The 5,761-nt window shown below is 38.6% G+C and overlaps 1 long non-coding RNA gene across 1 annotated transcript in view; it reads right to left on the reverse strand.

Annotated features, from left to right (window-relative positions):
- Nucleotides 1-1,402: 1,402 nt before the first annotated feature.
- The window catches only part of LOC107834696 (uncharacterized), a 5,314-nt gene continuing 955 nt past the window's right edge, over nt 1,403-5,761 (reverse strand). The window contains exon 2 of the long non-coding RNA XR_001660509.1: nt 1,403-1,562. This is a non-coding gene — a long non-coding RNA (uncharacterized LOC107834696). The remainder of the gene's footprint in view (nt 1,563-5,761) is intronic.

The raw sequence follows: 5,761 nt of genomic DNA on the forward strand, positions 1-5,761 counted from the left end.
CAAACTTGGAGGGTATGTGACGCCCCTTCCACATATTGTCTGTGCCAAGATTGTCCCCCCACCATTTTTTGTTTTATTTAGTTTGCTCTAATGTGCAAGTGGGTTTCATCCTATATCCCTGAACCTCCACTAGATGGCAGCATAAGACTGTCATTGAAAATTAAACTCTCCAAAGAAGCCCAACCCAGATCAAAACCTAATCAAATGAAACAGAAAAATATTAATAATTTAAAAAATATATTGTATAACAAATTACAAATTTTATTATATTACAACACTGTGCATGATATTAAGTAAAAAATATCAATCTATATATATTCAATCATGTTATTGTAATACACTGTAAGACCAATCGACCAATCACAGCCCATCTATTTGTAGAAGTATTTTTCATTTCTGTTTTCATGTATTTGTATATATTTTCAAAGTGTATTGTTCCATGTTGTTTTATGATGCTATGCATGGGGGCTGCCAGCAGGGGGAGTGCCTTAAAACCCTTTCACTGACCCCTCCGCCCTCTTGCCTCCAGCATGCACATGGCATGCCTTCCAGGATGCATCTGTCTTTTTCTGTTTGTTTATAATCTTTATTGAGATACAAAATACATAATATTACAAAGCAGCATAAAGTGTGACATAATTACCGCCAGGGGGCAACAAACATTGAGGCAGTACATCAACCTAGTATTACATAAATATATTAAAGAAAATATACAGTGCAAATTTTAATAGCTTTAGCATTGGTGGTATTTCCAATAGTTTTGATATATTGTTTGACCTCATTGCCAAAAATGGAAAGTGGTTTTTAATTGGTATAATGGGATTTATGCATGTGCCATTTGGCTAAGTATATAATAAGATTAATAATATAAAAATGTTTTTTTAGCTGAAGCAAAACAATACATGTTAAAAACAAATGGAGACATACGGTTCAATAGAAGCACAATGAATATACTTTTCCAAAATTTAACAGAGAAAAGACCAAAATAAATCAAACATCTTTTGCATTTCCTTCACAAAAGAGGACATAATATCCATGTTATTGTTAAAATGTAGAAAAACTTTGGATGGGTAAATTCTGTGAATAGTTTTAAAAGAGACTTCTTTTACTTTATTAGTTATCATATATTTGGTAAAGTACAAATCATTTTCCAGTTAAAGTTATGAATAAAGATGTTCCAATAAAATATCACATATGGAGTTGACATATTTTTCTGAAATAATGACCATTTATTTTTTATATGTTTGTTGCTTTTACATGTTGAGCAGAACAGATTTGGAAAAATTTCAAGTTTGGTTGGATAAAAATTAAACAGTGTTGGATTATGTCCTATTAAACTTTTAAATAAAATAACTACTCCAGCATGTTGGGTACCAGGGTTTTTTGTTTCTTTAGGGGCGGCGGGGGGCAAGAGGGTATGTCTGCCTGCTGCTTCCCCTTTTCATCCACTAGAGGGCGACTGGAGGCTGCACCTGTGGAGAGCGTGCCTGCTGACTCAGGGAGTGCACCTGTGATCTATCAGCTAATCATCCTGGAGTATATGAGGAGCTGACTGCCAACACCTTGACACCAGTTTGCTCGCTCCTCCTTCCCTGTACTTACCTGTCCGCCCTCTATCAATTGTTGTTGCACAACACCTCCCCCCCCCCTTCTCTCTCTCTACTTCCTCTTCTGAGAGGAGGGAGATGTTGCTCCCAGCTCTCCGTCTAACGGGTGAATTGAGTTTCCTAAATCTGCCGAGATTTACCCTACCCAGAACTGAAGTAAACTTTGTTTAAGCTGGGTGCGAGAAAGACTAGCCTGGTTTCTAACGACCTTCATCCAGATGTCCCACCCTTTTTCACCCTGTGAATTAGCCAGATAGAGTAATCAATCAATAATCAATCAATCAATCAATCAATCAATAAAATTTTATTTGTATAGAACATTTCAGCAGCAAAGCATTTCAAAGTGCTTTACATGATTAAAATAAAAACAGCATGTGAGAAAGAAAAAGAGATTTAAAAAACATAATTAAAATGTAAACAGTGAGAAAGAGAAATAAAAAGCTGTAGAACTTTAGTTGAGATGCCGTCAGCTGGGACTGCAACCCTTTGGACTTTAGTTAAAACGCTGTTTGGCAAGGACTCTAACCTCTAGGACTTTTTTTTAAAGATAAAAACATTAAAATCACCGAAACAGTGAGAAAGACATTTTGAAAAAGATTAAAAAAGATAAAAAAACATTAAAACCCACACCTCTTTGAGGACTTCAGTTAAATGTCGTTTAACTGTCATTTAACTGGGGCTGTAACCCCCTGGGACTTTAGTCAAAAACACCGTTTGACAAGGACTCCAACCTCTAGGTTTTAGTTGAAACGCCATCAACTGGGACTCTAAACCCCGTAGGACTTTAGTTAAATGTCTTTTAACAGGGACATTTTCTGGGGGGCTTTACATCATTAAAACGTAAACAGTGAGAAAGATAAATAAAAAGAAATTAATAAATAGATAAAAAAAAAAAAAAAACATTAAAACTGCATGCGGTCTCCTCATCTCCAACAAAGAACCCGTTCTATGAAGAACTCACTGGAACCTGAATCACTTCAAGAATGCCCATAAAGAGACCCAACCCTGGAGCCCACAGTATCATCTCTTTGACTAAAGTCTCCTTCTAAAACAAGTAAGATCTTTCTGATTGTTTCAAAGATTAATTTTTTCCGAGAACATCAAACTCACCATTTTCCTCTCACTACTCTTCAGAAAACAGACAAGCCCAGTAGCCCCTCCCAAGGACCAGACTCGGATCCTCACATTCTCATCATTGTTGAAATAAACTTTATTTATCTGATTATCTATTGTCCTGGTGGTGGTATGTGGGTAAAGAAACTGGAACCCAACATGACATTTACAATATCTTGCAAAAGGAATCTGACATCTTAATATGTTCCATTTTCTCAGCTCAGCTCTAATCCACAAACCTCATTTGTTTCATTTGGGTTATTTTTATGCAACAGGAAGCAATGCTAAAGTTGAAAATCGCTGTCACAGTGATCCAGATTTCACCTGACATGACAATGCCACAATCTAGTGGACGATAAAAGGAACAGCAAGCAGCCCAAAGAAGATTTTTTTTGGGTTGAACTCAAACAAAATGTCCTCCACTGCAAGGAAGGTCAGCTGCCTTGGCCTTTTGACCAAACATTTTGCACATGCTCAAAGCCAAAGTGTAAAACAAATGCAAAAGGAAAACATTCTGTACCATGGTTGGTCAACCATCTTGTATCCAGGTCCAGAAGGAAAAAATGGGGGGCAAAATTATCAGCAGCACAAAAGAAAAACTTCAATTGCAACAACACAATTTAAAGTCATACTGAACTATGGAGTACAAAAAAGAGAAATTACAACACTAGAACTTCAAAGACTGAACTTTTTACTACAACACCACAGTCAAACAAATTAAAATAAAAAATTTAACTGATAAATTATTGAATAGAACATTGTCAACATAAGATTAAACTATTTCTCTTGCGGGGGGGGGTGAGTCAACCTCACCCATCCAATTAAGATCATCTCCTGGCCTTCCAACCCTAAACGAGTGCTGCCTCACCCCAGGGTCCATGTAGATCTCCTCTCCTGGCTTGATGACTCTTGTTGTTTTTATTAGGAGAAATGGGTCTGCGAGGCCTGGGAACTTCACTAACAGAGTGCTGAAGTTTTTGGCAGAAAGGTTTATCGGTCAGCCAAACATGAAAAGCTGCGGATGACTGTCACACAGGTGGACCTGAGATTTTATGCAGAAGTCCATGGTCCCCAGACTTGAAAAAGTAAATCTATGCATCTTGTCCCGCCTTCAGGGACCCTGCAAGCCACCAGCCTCTGCAGCAATAGTGAATATTCCATGGTAGTCACATGCGATGGACCCCTTGATGAAAGTCCTGGTCACAAAGAGTCATGTGGAAGAAATAAAAATATTATTTATGAATTTATTATTATTTTAATTACAGAAGTGTCAGTTTCCAAAACAAGATCCAGGAACCGGCACTTGATATCCACCCACCTCTTCTACTGACAGTCTTCCTGCTCTCTGAAATGACAAGTCCCATTCACCTCTGGTCCTGGATGTGGCACATAAAATCCTGGCTGGCTTTTGGGGTGTGGTGGATAGCGCAGTGCAGATCTCCAGGACCTCCTCTGCAGTGTTATAGTTCCCAGTTCAGTTGGACTTTGCAATGAAGCTCTCCATCTTGGCCAATACAGGCTTCTACTGGCTCCATTTAGCCAAGAGACAGAAACTACCAATGCATGCGGTTAGAGCTGAATATAATGTGCCCTGCATCAGAACCTGGTATGGTAGGGTCAGTAAGAGGAGGAAAAAAAAAAAAACTCAATCAGGTGGTCCCGCCTCATCTTAAATTGAATCGACTGCAACTTGTCAAAGAGGCTCCTTGTCAGGGGGGAATCCGGCCTCCACTTTCTTTTTAGGAGGCGGCGGATCAGTCAGGGTTATCCTAAAAGTCTTGAGAAAAGTGCCCAAGTCTGTGTAACCCTCACAGCTTCACCTCCACCTTTTGGGCCTCAGAGCATTTTCTGTGGAGCTAAAGGAGATAAATACATTAAACACATCACCAAACACAAACATGGTTACCCCGAGATCAAATGCACACACCCTACTCAGCTTTAGGTTTCCACTCTGAGCTTCCACAGGATGCAGGACTATTGCTTGTTTCTTATTCTGAAGATTGGAATTTTGATTGTGGAGTCCTTTTTTCATCACGTTCTTTTATTTCCTTTTTAATTTCTTTATTTTCTAACTCAGTGTTTCTGACATGAAGCCTGATTCAGTCTTTATTCTCACTTGTGAGCCCTGCCAAGCGCTGGAATGGTTCAGTGAGATCAGAACTACAAAGATGTCCGCGAGTGTTACCCAGAATGCACTGCAATTACTTGAGCGCTCCTCTGAAGGCTGACTGCTGTCTTGAAAACTCCGCTTTTTCACCAAGCTCTTTTAATTGTTTGCTTGCAAACTCCTTTTCCTGATATGAAGCTTGATACAGTTTTTAATTTCACTTCTGAGCTTCTGCCGAGGGCTGGAACTACACAATCAGATTTGGACTACAAAAATGTCCCATCATGCTTAGCGGTCGGGACTTTAAATTAGCTTCTAGTTTGACCGTTTTGATGCAAACCCTGTTAAACTTTATACGGTTGGATTCAGCATGAACTTCTCTTTTAAACTACATGGGTCAGAAGAAGCTTTAAAATGATTTGGGGAACGGCAAAGAACTGAACGGAAAATCAGACTTGAACCATAAACATGCCCTCTATATTTCCCAGCATACTTTGAGGTTGGGCCTTTAAATCGGCTTATAGCTTACTGGCCTTTGATACAAACCTTGAAAAACTATATACTGTTGAAATCAGTATGAGCTCCTCTTTTGGACTATATGAGTGTTAAGAAAATAAATTTAAAAGATGCTAGTTTTAAAACTTAACATGTCTTGATTGAAATAGCCTAATTATAGTTTTAAAATTAGTAACTTATTCTGCCCTATTGACCTTTATGTTGCCTGTAGTTACAGCAGATGGTTTGCTAAGATCTTTGGAACTGCCCTTTGTCTGTGTGGGAAACAATCAGGAGAAGTTCCAGCTTTTCACACAGATCTGTGAAAAGCCATAAAATAGCAGGAGTTCAGGAGAGTCTGCTTCCATTTTGTTTGGATAATGGGGACAAATGGCCTTAGATTGTGACTTGCAGGGAGTTTCTAACTTTTAAAAAGGGT

This window comes from Poecilia formosa, unplaced genomic scaffold (genome assembly GCF_000485575.1).
Source record: "Poecilia formosa unplaced genomic scaffold, Poecilia_formosa-5.1.2 Scaffold722, whole genome shotgun sequence".
Lineage (NCBI taxonomy): Eukaryota > Metazoa > Chordata > Actinopteri > Cyprinodontiformes > Poeciliidae > Poecilia > Poecilia formosa.